The sequence below is a fragment of the Trichosurus vulpecula genome, chromosome 1, assembly GCF_011100635.1.
Source record: "Trichosurus vulpecula isolate mTriVul1 chromosome 1, mTriVul1.pri, whole genome shotgun sequence".
In the NCBI taxonomy this organism is placed as follows: domain Eukaryota; kingdom Metazoa; phylum Chordata; class Mammalia; order Diprotodontia; family Phalangeridae; genus Trichosurus; species Trichosurus vulpecula.
Window position 1 is genome coordinate 272,423,552 of NC_050573.1, and position 13,315 is coordinate 272,436,866.

Consider the following 13,315-nt stretch of genomic DNA (forward strand, 5'->3'; position numbering starts at 1 on the left):
TAATCCCAAATAATGTTTAACTCTTCATTTTTTCCTTCCGTTCCCTCTGATCCTCCAATCCTGTCAGTTGCTAACGTTATGAATTTTATTTCCGAGACATTCACATGTCTTCTTTTCCTATGACCAGCATCCTAATTCAAGCCTTTATTGTCCACAGTATCAAAGATGGTTATGTCAGGAAGGTACCCAAGGGATTATCTTACCCAGGGATTATCTAACCCTTTTTGTACCATGAACCCACATACAGCTCCTCAGAAAGTTTTAAAATTCATAAAACAAAATAAATATAAAATTATTTAACATCCATATATGTAATTATAAACATACATTTATGTAAAATCATGTTATGTGTATATACATATTTGTGTCTAATGGTAGCAATTTTAGGGGGGGAGGGGAAGAAAAAAGAAATTTACACAATAACTATTCAATATTTAAAAGGAATAGTAAGCTGTACATAATAGATTTGCAATCTTTTTATTATACTGTGTAATGGAAATACTTGTTTTATTCCATAAATTAAAAATAAAAAATTGAAATTAAGAAAAACATAGGATTACATAGGAAATCAGTTTTGAAATACAGTTGCGAAAATATCTTTAATGTTCTCAGACCCCAGAGTAAGAAACCTTGAAGCTGATACCTTTGTTTTACTGATAAGCATACTGGGGCTCACAAATATAAATTGCCCAAGATTTTATAGTTTTAGAAAGCAGCAGAGCCAGCATTTGAACCCAGTTCCTTAAAGTCAAATCTAGTACTGTTTCCATTATGTTCCTATCAACCTCTCATATAAATGCAACAAAATAATCTTTCTAAAGCAAGGATCTGAGCTCCTCATTACATGCTTTAAAAAAATACTATATTAAAAACATGTTCAAAAAAAGTTTTTGCATGCAACTAGGAAATAAGATATACAGGCAATGGGGCATAGAAATTTATCTTGCCCTACAAAAAAAATAAGGGAAAAGAGGATGGGGGGAGTGGGGTGACAGAAGGGAGGGCTGACTGGGGAACAGGGCAACCAGAATATATGCCATCTTGGAGTGGGGGGGAGGGTAGAAATGGGGAGAAAATTTGTAATTGAAACTCTTGTGAAAATCAATGCTGAAAACTAAACATATAAAATAAATTAAATAAATAAAAAAATACGATAGTGACTCCTTTTTGCCACTAGTATAGATATAAATCCGTAATTCGTGAAGGTGCCACAGTCTTGCTCCATCAAACCTTTCCAGCTGTTACTTTATATCACTCGTATTCAAACACCCTACATTTTATCCAAACTGTTCCACAAACTCTTTCCTATGCTTGACGTTACATCTGTCCCCCAGGGTTTAGGGCATTATGCTTTTGGATTATTGAGAGTTTAATGACTGGCCCAAGGTCACACAGCTAGAATGTGTGAATGGTTGTTATGAACCCCGGTTCTCCTGATTGTAAGGCTGACCCCTTATTCTTTGTCAACACTCAGCCTATCAAATTCCTTGTATTTATTTGCATACATCTTATATCCTCCCTTGAGGTAAGGCATTGTTTCATTTATGTTTTATCTACAGGGCCTAGCATGGTCAGTGCTTTGCACATAGGCACATAGTAAATATTTGTCTAATTGAATCGAAATATTTTATACATATTAAATACAAATTTGAGTTATTGCATAAAAGGTGAAATTTGAAATCTTTCCTGCTGACCTTAAAGATTATATGATCAGAGAATTTTATAACTGTCAGATAGATGAACTCCTGCACCACCAACCCCCCATTTTTTCTGATCAGGAAGCTCTAAAGAGATTAAGTTTAACTTTGAAATATGAAGAAATCTTTATATACATACTGTATTTTGTCTCATACGTTTTACCTGAAGATAGTGATAATAATAATAATAATTATTATTATTATTATTATTATTATTATAGCTAGTATTATATAGTGCTTTAAGATTTGCGAAGTGCTTTACATATATCTCACTTTTTCCTTACAACAACCCTGGAAGGTACTTGCTATTATCATTCCTATCTTATAGATGAGGAACTGAGGCATACAAGGGTTATTTGATCTAGTGTGCTAGGCTGGATTTGAACTCAGGTCACCCTGATTCCAGATCCAGCCCTCCATTTTGCCACCTAGCTGCCTTACATATAGATGCAAATTTTGTTGTATTCTTGTCCTGGCCGGCCCCCCTTCCCTGCCTCCCATCCCCACTCCTTGCCCTGGTTGAGAAGCTGAGATTTAATTATTTAGTTGCTCTGAAATGTTTTTTACAGAATCATAAAGGATAGTAATAATTATTAGATGATCCCAGAGTTTATTTTTCTTATTTTCTTTTTAAGAGTAGCCAAGGGTGTCCTAGTCATTAAAAGAGTTATACTGTCTAGCGAACAGTACAATAGCTCCATAATGAGCCATTACTGTCTGTTGATGCTCTCATTAAGTGAGCATTGTGCTGTCACGTGGATGGATGGGAGGCCATAGTAAAGAACCCTGACTTATCTGTTAATTGTGGGTCAGTTACCAAGATGGGCACCTGAACTGGTAGTTTTGAATTGTGATGTAGCAGTGTTATGCCTACTTTGAAAACCACCAGACTCTATTTCTCAGTATTGGGGAAGAATGCCTATAGATGCTTATCTATTCTAGCTGCATGAAGTGAAACCAGCTACTGATAAAGTGGAAAAAGTATTGTTTGTGTTGTTTGCCATTTGTGTTTAGTTTTTAATCTCTGTTTGGGGGGAAAACTATTACACTAAACTAGTGGCCACCTTCAGCACCATTGTTAATGTATGAAAACCAAACCTTTTTTTTTTTTCCATTCTGCCAGTGCATATTTCACACTTGGCTTCCTGCTCCACTCCCATCCCTCTTTTAAAAGCTTAACCAGGTTGTTCAATTCTATTTAACAAGATCAAGATTGAATGGTTCTTCACCTCCGGGAACCCCCACTGGTTGCACTGAACTTTTTACTTTTACTTTTTAGGCAATAAACCTTTTGTATTTTCTTTTTCTTTCTACCTTCGATTCGTAGATGAATTAGAATTTTTGTTTGTTTATATCTTTGGTCTTGTCCCTAACTCTTTTTTCTCTGAATGTATTTCTTCTCTTTCTGTTACCCAGAGAGCTATCACAACACAAGAATTAAAAATCAAAGTTTGGTGGGGAAAAGAGCAGTTCAGCAAAACTAACTAGCATATTAACCAAGTTCGACTGTATGTGTAATATTTCACACCCATATTTCTCCCATTTAGGGAGAGAAAGTTGGTACACTTTCTCATGCCTATCTTGGTCATTATACTTATACAGCATTCAGTTTTGGAATATTTTTGGTTTTGTTTGTTTTTTCCATTTACATTGTTGCAGATATTATCTTTTCTCACCCTTGTTCTGTGTATTTCATGCTCTAATTCTTAAAAGTCTTGTGCTTCCCATGCCTTCTTACATCACCTTATCCCAGCCACCCAAAACATATAGATAGGCTTGCTTGAATGCTCACATGGCTTCAATAAGATTGGATTCACCAGCTCTGTTCTTTCTCATGAGTCAGATGACCACTAGGTCCCCTCCCACTTCCTTTAAGGTCCTCCAGGCTTACCATCTATCCTACCTCTCAGCCCTTGAGACAACCCCCCCCCCCCCCCCACCCAGTACTGTCATATGACTTGTTGATGTTACCTAAGGATCAGGTAATCAGCTCATCATTACCTGCTAAAAAAATATAGTGACTCCCTTTTGCCAGTAGGATATAATGTAAATCTATAAATTGTGAAGGTGCCACAGTCTTGCTCCATTGCTGCCCCACTGCTGAGCAACCTTTAAGATTTCCAAGCTTTTACAATATGCCCTACAGCTGGATTTTCTTTTATGTATTGTCTCCCCCAGTTAGAGAGCCTGAGCTCCTTGAGAGAAGGGACTGCCTGCTTTGTTTGTTTTTGTTTTTGTCAGTTTTTTGTTCCTTTCTCTTTGGGTTCTTAGTACTTAGCACAGTGTTTGGTACACGGTAAACTCTTAATGAATGGTTTTTCATTCATTCCCTGAATTCTTCATATTTGGCCTCACATCTTACTAAATTACTAAGTACTTCAATTTGTTTAGTTATTCTCTAGTCAATGGGCATCTGCTTTGTTTCCAGTTCTCTGCTAATACAAACAGTGCTACTATAAATACAGCAGTGTATGTGGAGGCTTTCTTTTTGTCATGGATCTCCTTGGGGTATATTCCTAGCAGTGGAACCCCTTGGTCAGTGGATGTGGACATTTTAGTCACTTTCTTAGCGTGATTCCAAATTGATTTTCAGAATGGTTGGACTAATTCACAGCTTCAACAGTGAAAAAGTACACCCAGGGGTTTGTTTTGGTTTGGGTTTTTTGTTTGTTTGGTTGGTTTTGTTTTGTTTTGAGCATCCCTCCATTATTGACTAGTCTCATCATTTGTAATCTTTGCCAGTTGTCTGAGCATGAGGTGAAACTTTAGATTTGTTTTGATTTGGATTTCACTCAGGAATGATTGATAGCAAACTTCAGTATGGCTGTGTATACTTTGCAATTCTTTTGAGAATTGTTTGCTCATATCTTTTGGCCATTTATTGCTTAATGATTCTTGGTCATATATATTCAATCAATAATTGATTTAACAGGCATTTATTAGGCATCTACTCTGTGCCAGACTCTGTGGATACAAAGTCAAACTTGAACAGCCCCTACCCTCAAACGCTTATGGGAGAGATGTGTATATGTAGAAATGCATACTTAAAACATATCTGGTGAATAGAAAGTAATGAGAGTCAGTGAACTAGCAGCTGGGGGGGTTGTGAGGGGTTTCATATAGAAAGTCATTAAGCCATAAATATTAGTAATGATAGCTAGCAATCATAAAACACTTTAAGATTTGAAAAGTACCTTAGAAATATTATCTCATTTTATCTTCTTTACAACCCCAGGAGGTAGGTACTATTATTATTCCCATTTTACACATGAGGAAACTAATGCAGACAGGTAAATTACTGGTCCAGGGTTGCGTAGCTAGTAAGTGTCTGAGACTAGATTTGAACTCAGGGTTTTATAACTACAGGTCCAGCATTTTTTAACTATACCAAATGGGTGCTCTAACCCTAATCCTAACCCTCTGACTCCAACTCTAACCCTAACCATCTGTGTTATCCCTTTTGAAGGAAACCAGGCATTCTAAGAGACAAGTAAAGAGTGAAAGGATTCTGAGAATGGTGAATATCCATTGAAAATCTCAAGAAGTAAAATGTCATGTGTAGGGAACCCCTAGTAGGACAGTTGCACTGGAACAGAAGAAATGTGCATGAGGATAAAGTTTAAGTGCTGACCTCTATGCCAACCCTGGTATCAGTATATTCTCTTATCACTTGTTCCTTTCTCTGAAGCAAGAAAGTCCTGAGATGACCTTACCCCATTATACGTGCCCTTGATGAACTCTACCCCTTATCACTTAGCAACTACTCCTAATTATTTCTCTTTTTTTTGGAAGGGGGAAGGCAGGGCAATTGGAGTTAAGTGACTTGCCCAAGGTCACACTGCTAGTATGTCAAGTGTCTGAAGCCACATTTGAACTCAGGTCCTCCTGACTCTAGGGCTGGTGCTCTACTCACTGTGCCACCTAGATGCCCTTACTTCTAATTATTTCTTAACACTTCTATCCTTCACATTTATTGTGGATATTAAAGATATTCAGTTTAGATATGTCCTTTCCCTCCAAGAGCTTATAGTCTAATGAGGAACTATAGCGTATACACAAATAGCCAAATTAAATTTTTAAAAATGAAAATATCAAAGGGATGCCCATCAATTGGGGAATGGCTGAACAAGCTGTGGTATATGAAAGTAATGGAATACTATTGTGCCATAAGAAATGGGGATGATACGGACTTCGTAACAATCTGGGAAAACCTACACGATATAATGCTGAGTGAGCGGAGCAGAGCTAGGAGAACATTGTACACAACCACAGATATATGGATTCTGTGAGGACCAACCCTGACATACTTCGCTCTTCTCAGCAACGTAAGGTGCAAGGACAACTCCAGGGGACTCACGATGGAGAATGCTATCTTCATCCAGAGAAAGAACTGTGAAGTTTGAATGCAGATTGAGGCACACTTCATGTTCGCCTTTTTTCTTCTCTTTTGTTTTTGTTTTTGGGTTTTTTTTTGTTTTTTCTTTTTTTGGTTCTGTCTCTTCTTTCTCATGATTCACCCCATTGGTCATAATTCTTTTCCACAACTTGACTAGTGTATAAATTAATTCAATGCGAAGTTATACATGGTAGTTATATGAGATTCCATGCTGTCTTGGGAAGGGAGGGAGGAGGGAGGGGAGAAAATCCGGATCTCAAAATTATGTAGAACCGTGTGTTGTAAACTAAAAATAAAAAAAAAATTAATAATAAAAAAATAAAAAATAAATAAAAAAATAAAAAAAAATGAAAATACCACCATATCTTACGATAAACGTATCAGAGAAGTACAAGCCTAGTAGTATGTGATTTCATTTCTACCAGGTTATAAAAGGTCTCAAATGCCAGGCAGTTCACATTGACTTTTCCCATTAAATTCATCGCGAATTTTATTATGTCCACTAGCTACAAGGTGCTGTGCTAGCTGCTTAGAGATACCAGGATAATAGTGAAGAGATCTGTGATTCTATTAGCAAAAGCATAATGAGCACAATGAAAGGGATGAAAGGCCCCTTGCATTGGTTAGCCCACCAATGGAGTATCATATCCAATTCTAAAGGTGTTACACCGGTAAGTTAGAATGAATCTAGAGGAGGGTAATCAGGATAGTGAAGGAATTTTAGACCATGCCATGTGTGTATTGGTTAAAGGAAATTGCTATGTTTAGCCTTGAGAAAACTTATGGGGAACATAGTAGTCTTCAAGTTCTCTGTTATTTTAATGGACCTGTGATCTCATCTTTGTGAGGGAGAACTATTGTATACCAACAGTACTGATTGTTCCATCCAGGCCTTCTCATCCCTTGTTCCACAGAGCACTGGGTTTGCTGCCTTCTTCTAGATCTTCTCACATTGGAATGAATGGGCTACTTATATAATATTCTTTGGTTTTGCTACGTGACCATCCAGGCTGCTTCAATTATTTTTTTTTTGCAGGGCAATTGGGGTTAAGTGACTTGCCCAAGGTCACACAGCTATTAAGTGTGCCAAGTGTCTGAGGTCACATTTGAACTCAGGTCCTCCTGACTCCAGGGCCAGTGCTCTACTCAGCGCGCCACCTAGCTACCCCTAATTAATTTCTTTAGTCATCTTTTGTACCACTTCTCCCATGCCATTTTTCATCAGTCATTATCTTATTGAAGAGGAATTAGACTTCTTTACTCCAAAAGGCAGAATTAGAGCCAATTGGTAAAAATGACAGGAAAAATACATTTTGGCTTCTGAGGCATCTGAGTAGAAAGCTAAATGGTAAAGAAGACAATTATTTTTGCTTATTTTATAACATGCAAAATTACCTTCCTCCAAAGTTCTGACAAATTTTTGAATATTAGTTTATCTTGCCAAATATGTACACACTTTATTAAACCAAAAGTAATAGCAGTCTTTTTTGTTTCTGTGTTTCAGATATAGCAGTCAAGAGCATATATCAAAGAGAAGAATTTCCATTATATCCAGCTGCCATTCACTTTTTCATTGCAGGTAAATACTATTATTCATGTTGTATGTTTGTCTTGGGGTTTTCTCACTTTTTTAAACAAAAAATATTGATTTTTTTCCCCAACCCTGGCATCATTAATACATAAAAACAAGAAGAATAAATTCTACCTGTTTCCCTTTAATATTTTAGCAGTGTATCCTTTCTCTTCCCTTAATTAATCTGGTTATCACTGGTAGTGTTCATCATATTGGCATGTAGGTTTCTTGGATCTCTATGTTTTTTCACTTGCTAAGTTACTAAACCCCAGTCTTTAAGGATAATCCTTTTCTTAAAATGTGTAAAACAGAGAAGTACTGCCACTTATTTTGTGTGTATACATATATATATATATATGTATATATGCATACACACACATACACACACACACACACACACACACAAAGCCTCATGCTTGCCTCAACCAATTATAAGCTGATTGGAGAGACAAAATTTGTAACTAGGGAACAATATGGTATTTTATGCTGTGTGAAGCTGTGTCATGTAGATAGTGTAGTAGGAGTTGTGAGGAGGGAGACATCGTTGTGAGCTGGAGTTGTCAGGGAAGGCTTCACAAAAGCAGCAGTACTCAAACAAGGTCTTAAGGGATTCAGATAGGCTGAGAGGAGAAAGGAATGCCTTCCAGGTGGGATGAAACCCTTGAACAATGTCTCAACCCCAGGGATGATGCCCACAGTGTGTAGGAAGGTGGGGATGGGGGGGTGGGTAAGGGATGAGTCTGACTTGCACTAGGTGTGGATTTTTTCCGTTCTACATTACCTTCACATAGCTCTATCGCATTCTGACCTAAAGCATGGGAAATTTTTGTTGTCATTTCACAGCTGATGACTGCTGAATGCCGCTTACACCTGGGCTGAGGAAACTGATCAGGAGTGGTCACCTGCAGGCCATATGTCTGAGGTTTCTGCAGCTCAGCTCTCCCTATTTGAGGGCATTTTAACTCACTGTCATGCAACCAAAAGATCTTGGGTGGTGCTGTTGGTAGCTTTAGAGGAGTAGATAGAAAAAAAATTAAAGTGCTCTGCTCAGACCCATTCATTTGTCCCCCTTGTCCCTGGCTTCTTGTCAGCTGACTGCAGAATATTCTAGTTTGATTGGCAAGTTTTCTCAAAATATTACTGAGTCTTGCTGTAGCCTACTTTCATACTATGTGCATATTTAATGTTATTACTTTGTATTGTATTGTTTGCATTATATTGTTGTATTATTATTTATATAATGCAGGTATCATTTGCATCACATTGTTGTCAGATAGATGGCTTCCCCAGCTTAGTGATTTGACAATCTACAGCTTAGCACAGTTCCTAGCATAAAGTAGGAGCTTAATAAATGTTTATTGACCAACTATTGACTGACTAAACTTAGCCAACATGTAAGAAACAAGGAGAACTAATGAAAATGTACTAAAGGAGCAAATGGAGAAACTTTCCCCATACAATTAGGCTAATTGGAAGTCCTCACTTATCATTGGTGACCTGGGCTGCATCGAAGGTAGGCAGACTAAGAATGATTTCAGAAGACCCATGAACTGATGCAGAGGGAAGTGAGTAGAACAAGAAAATAATTTATGCAATGACAGCAACATTGGAAAGGTAAGCAATTTTGAAAGACTTGAGAACTCTGATCAATGCAATGACCAACCCTGACTCCAAAGGCTCAGCGATGAAGCATGTTATGCAACTCCTGACAAGGAGATGATAGACTATCAGTGCAGAAGGAGACATTTTCTGGACATAGTCAATATAACCATTTGTTTTGCTTGACTATACACGTTTGTTACAAGGGTTCTCTCTTTTCTCTCTTCCCACCCCTACAATAATGAGAGGATAGAAGGAGAAAAAAAATGACTTGCACTGAATGGAAAAAAAATAAAATTTAATTTAAAAAAATAGACTTCCCAGAATTTGCTAACTGCAGATGAAAACAATATAACATGAAAGAAAGTAAACATTCATGGGCATGATGTCTCATTTAAGTGCTAGATTAGAAAATCAGCTGATATTCATATTACATTCATAACACCATCTGCCTTGGGCATTTCCCCATGTTTAAATGTGGACAAATCACTTTACTCTGAGTGTTTTCTTATGTGTAAAATGGGGAGAATGCCACCCATAGTACCTCACAGGGTCATTGTGATGGTCAGATGAGATAATATATTTAAAGAGCCTTGCAAACCTTAAATTGCCATATAAATCCCAGGATTAGAGAATGTAGATTTTCAAGCTAAAAGAAACCGATTGCCTTTTTTAGTGAGGTCTGATAGCAAGGATTTGTGCCTTGCTACATAATACAGTGTTCTACAGTCAATGATTAAAAAATAAAAATTTGAATGTACTTCTTTAGTGCATTATCAATTGGACCCTGTCCTTCTTGCACCTCTGTTTACACTTGACATTGGATCTGTTTCACCTGATATAGACTGCTTTTGAAAAGATCTAAGCTAACAGTATATATTTTTGTGTTTGTATGTATATACGCTTCATATATGCATATATATACACACATTTTTATATTCCTGAGAGAGACCAAGAGTAGAAATAGTTTTAGCAAAATAAAGTATTGCACAGCAAATCTAGAAACTCAAGCCCCATCTCTATTTGTGGCACAAAAGCATCAAGTGATTGGAAAACAACTTGTGTAACTTGCACACTTTCTTGCCCCCATATGTAAGATGGAAATAGAAATGTGAGTATGTAATCTCAAAAGGATACTATGAGAATTCATGAGCTTTGTTTCTCCCGCTGCTTCTATTACCCTCTCTTAGTCAATTAGGCATTTAGGAAGATGTATTAACTCCTTTAAGGCTATTAGTATACATACCACTTAGTGTATTACAGCTGAGCTGCTTCCATAGGTATCTAAATTACTTTCTTGTACTGCTGAGAGTAGAGTCCAATAAGAGTATATACATACATATACATTTATATGTATGTGCATGTATACATGTTTTTAATAACCCAGCTAGCAGCTTCTGTGGGGGCGTAAGATTCCCCCCCCCCCCACAGCCAGCACCCAGGGGGCTGCCGGCACCCAGGAGGCTGCCGGGACAGGTTCTTTTTATCTGCTTAAACAAGGAAAGCACGGTGAAGGGGTTGACCAGCTTACTTTAATCCAGCATTCAGTTAGCATACAAGCAACATTCATTTAGTTCAGGGGAAAAATGCCAGCATTCAGTTAGCATTCAGTTAGTTCAGGGGAGCAAAGAGACAAGCATCAAGAGACAGACCAAATACAATTTCATTCGCTTACTTCAGGGGAAAAAGCCAGCACCCTTAGGTTCAGAACATTCGTTTAGTTCGGGGGAAAAGAACCAGCAGTCCGAACTTCAAAACCAAAATACAAACAAATTACAAATATCAACAGACAGACCCAATACAATTCATAATTACCAACATCTGGGCTCGGCCCTAGAGCAAGGGCTGGCCCAGAGTCACGCTCCCCACCGCTGCTGCGCCAACCAGAAAAGGAAAGAGAGCTCTTCAAGCTGTCCTCTCCCCTCTTACAGAGTTTTTGATATCCTCAAAGCACCACCTGAATGACCAGGGCGGATTGGTTCTTGAGTTGGCCCCTCCCCCTAGCATAGACTAGGTTAACACCCAATAGGGCGTGGCTCTGGAGTCAACACCTCCCGTCAGCCAGCCCCGTGACTCATCACACAGGAAGTTCTCTGTTTCCAGGCATGGGTTTCTGGGCTTCCTGCCCCGGAAGAGGTCACACAGGAAGTTCTCTGCTCCCAGGCATAGCCCAGCAAGGCTCAATGAGATAAACTGAGTCACTCAAAGAAAACAAAGGCCACTCTGGCTACAATACAGCTGTAGGTGTATATACATATACATATACACACATGTGAACATTATGTACTATTAATATTATTTCTGTTATACAGTAAGTGACAGTGCATTGAACACTAGGGCTGGAGCCAAGAAGACCCAAGTTCAAATCTTTTCTCTTGTGTTGTTGAGTTAAGTTGTTTTAGTCATGTCTGACTCCTCTTGACCCCATTTGGGGTTTTCTTGGCAAAGATACTTGAGTACTTTGTCATTTACTTCTCCAGCTCATTTTACAAATGAGCAAACTGAAGCAAACAAGGTCAAATGACTTGTCTAGGGTCACGCAACTAGCATCTGAGGCCAGATTTGAACTCAGGTAAATGCGTCTTCCTGACTTCATGCCCAGCACTCTCCACTGCACCACCTAGCTGCCCCTTGCTCTCACACTTATTTACTTATTAAATGTAGGCAACTCCCTAGGTAGGACACATCATAGGTGTCATAGGTGAGTTGAGATCTGCTTTGGTGGAGGAAGCTCTCCATGCTGACTAAATTACAGGTCCTTCATTGATTGAATGTAACTGCTAATAGGTATATTAAATTCAGATTTCCTATACCCTTCAAGAGGGATATTGCTGGCTATGTGACCCTATATATATAAGTACCTAATATCTAATTGCCTCAGGCAACTTTCTGAGACAGTTGCAGAAAAGGTGCCCATCTCCATTGGTAGAGCGATTCTTTTCATTCAAAATTCCCTTCACTAGTGAAAGCACAAGTCTAGAGGGAAAAAAGAGAACTACACCTAATATGCTTCTTATTTTTAGAAGCATGTGAAGAAGGCATTTCTGAGCAAAAACTAACTTGAAGAACCTGAAAAACAAAATAACATGTTTAATGAAATTGTGTTGATTTTTGTTTCTACATGTAAAAGATGCCCACCTTTCCTGGTATATTCATTTATAGGTCATCTTTTAAAGAAATCATTGACCCATACATACTTCTTTGTATATTCTTCATTCAGCCAGTAAGTTTAAAGGTTTTCTTTAAGCATTTTATTCCTTTCAATTGTAGTCAAACTCTTAATTGATACAGTATTTTTCTTTTGAGAAACTCAGGGACAAATTTAATCTTTTTACGTAGTATGATCTGGTTCCCTAGGAAACTTCCAGGAAAGAACAACATTTGTAGATTTTCTGTGTGTTTAAGTGGTCCTAGCCAAAAATACATTGTGGTTTCCCTAGGATACTCTTTTTTTTTCCTGTATCTTACTTTGCCTGACTGATCCTTCCTTCTCTCCACATCCCTTAGTGGCTGCCAAAGGCAGTCTGTACCTTAAGTAACTTGTCTGTGACTCATCTACCTCTCCCCCCTAAGCAGCTGGAACTTTGTTTCTTCCCTAATCAGCTGTTTGGCAGGGGAGTGATTCAAAGCTGAGCCACCATCAGTACAGTCAGGTACAGGCTCCCCCGCAATGCTCACAGTTGGCTCTGACTAGGGGAGTTCCCTGCAAGGAGGAGAAGTTGGCCATGCTAATGAGAGGTTCCTGCTGAGCCAGGCATTTCTTTGTGTTTGTTTTTAGAGAAAGAGGAGAAAATTCTGGTGGGGCAGGTTTGGGGGTGGGGAACAAGAATTTTAGGGGCTTTGTTCTCTTTAGTTGAAAAAAGACACTCGTTTTCTAAGTTTCTAGCAAGATAGATGGCAGGATAAGGATGAAGACAATAAAAATACCCACAGAAAACTCCTCCTTAAAGCAAAATCATAGTGAAGTACTGTTATTATCAGGTAAAACGAGATCAATAGTGATTATATTTATTCTGTTTTATAAATTTTATATTTTATATGTTTATGAAT

General features: G+C 38.1%; 1 protein-coding gene across 2 annotated transcripts in view; it reads left to right on the plus strand.

The window, feature by feature from the left end:
- Positions 1–13,315, plus strand: part of FAM110B (family with sequence similarity 110 member B) — a 206,635-nt gene that overhangs the window by 108,528 nt on the left and 84,792 nt on the right. For both annotated transcript variants that reach the window (XM_036741566.1, XM_036741565.1), the window contains exon 2: positions 7,598–7,672. The gene's annotated coding sequence lies outside the window, so the exon portion shown is untranslated. The remainder of the gene's footprint in view (positions 1–7,597; positions 7,673–13,315) is intronic.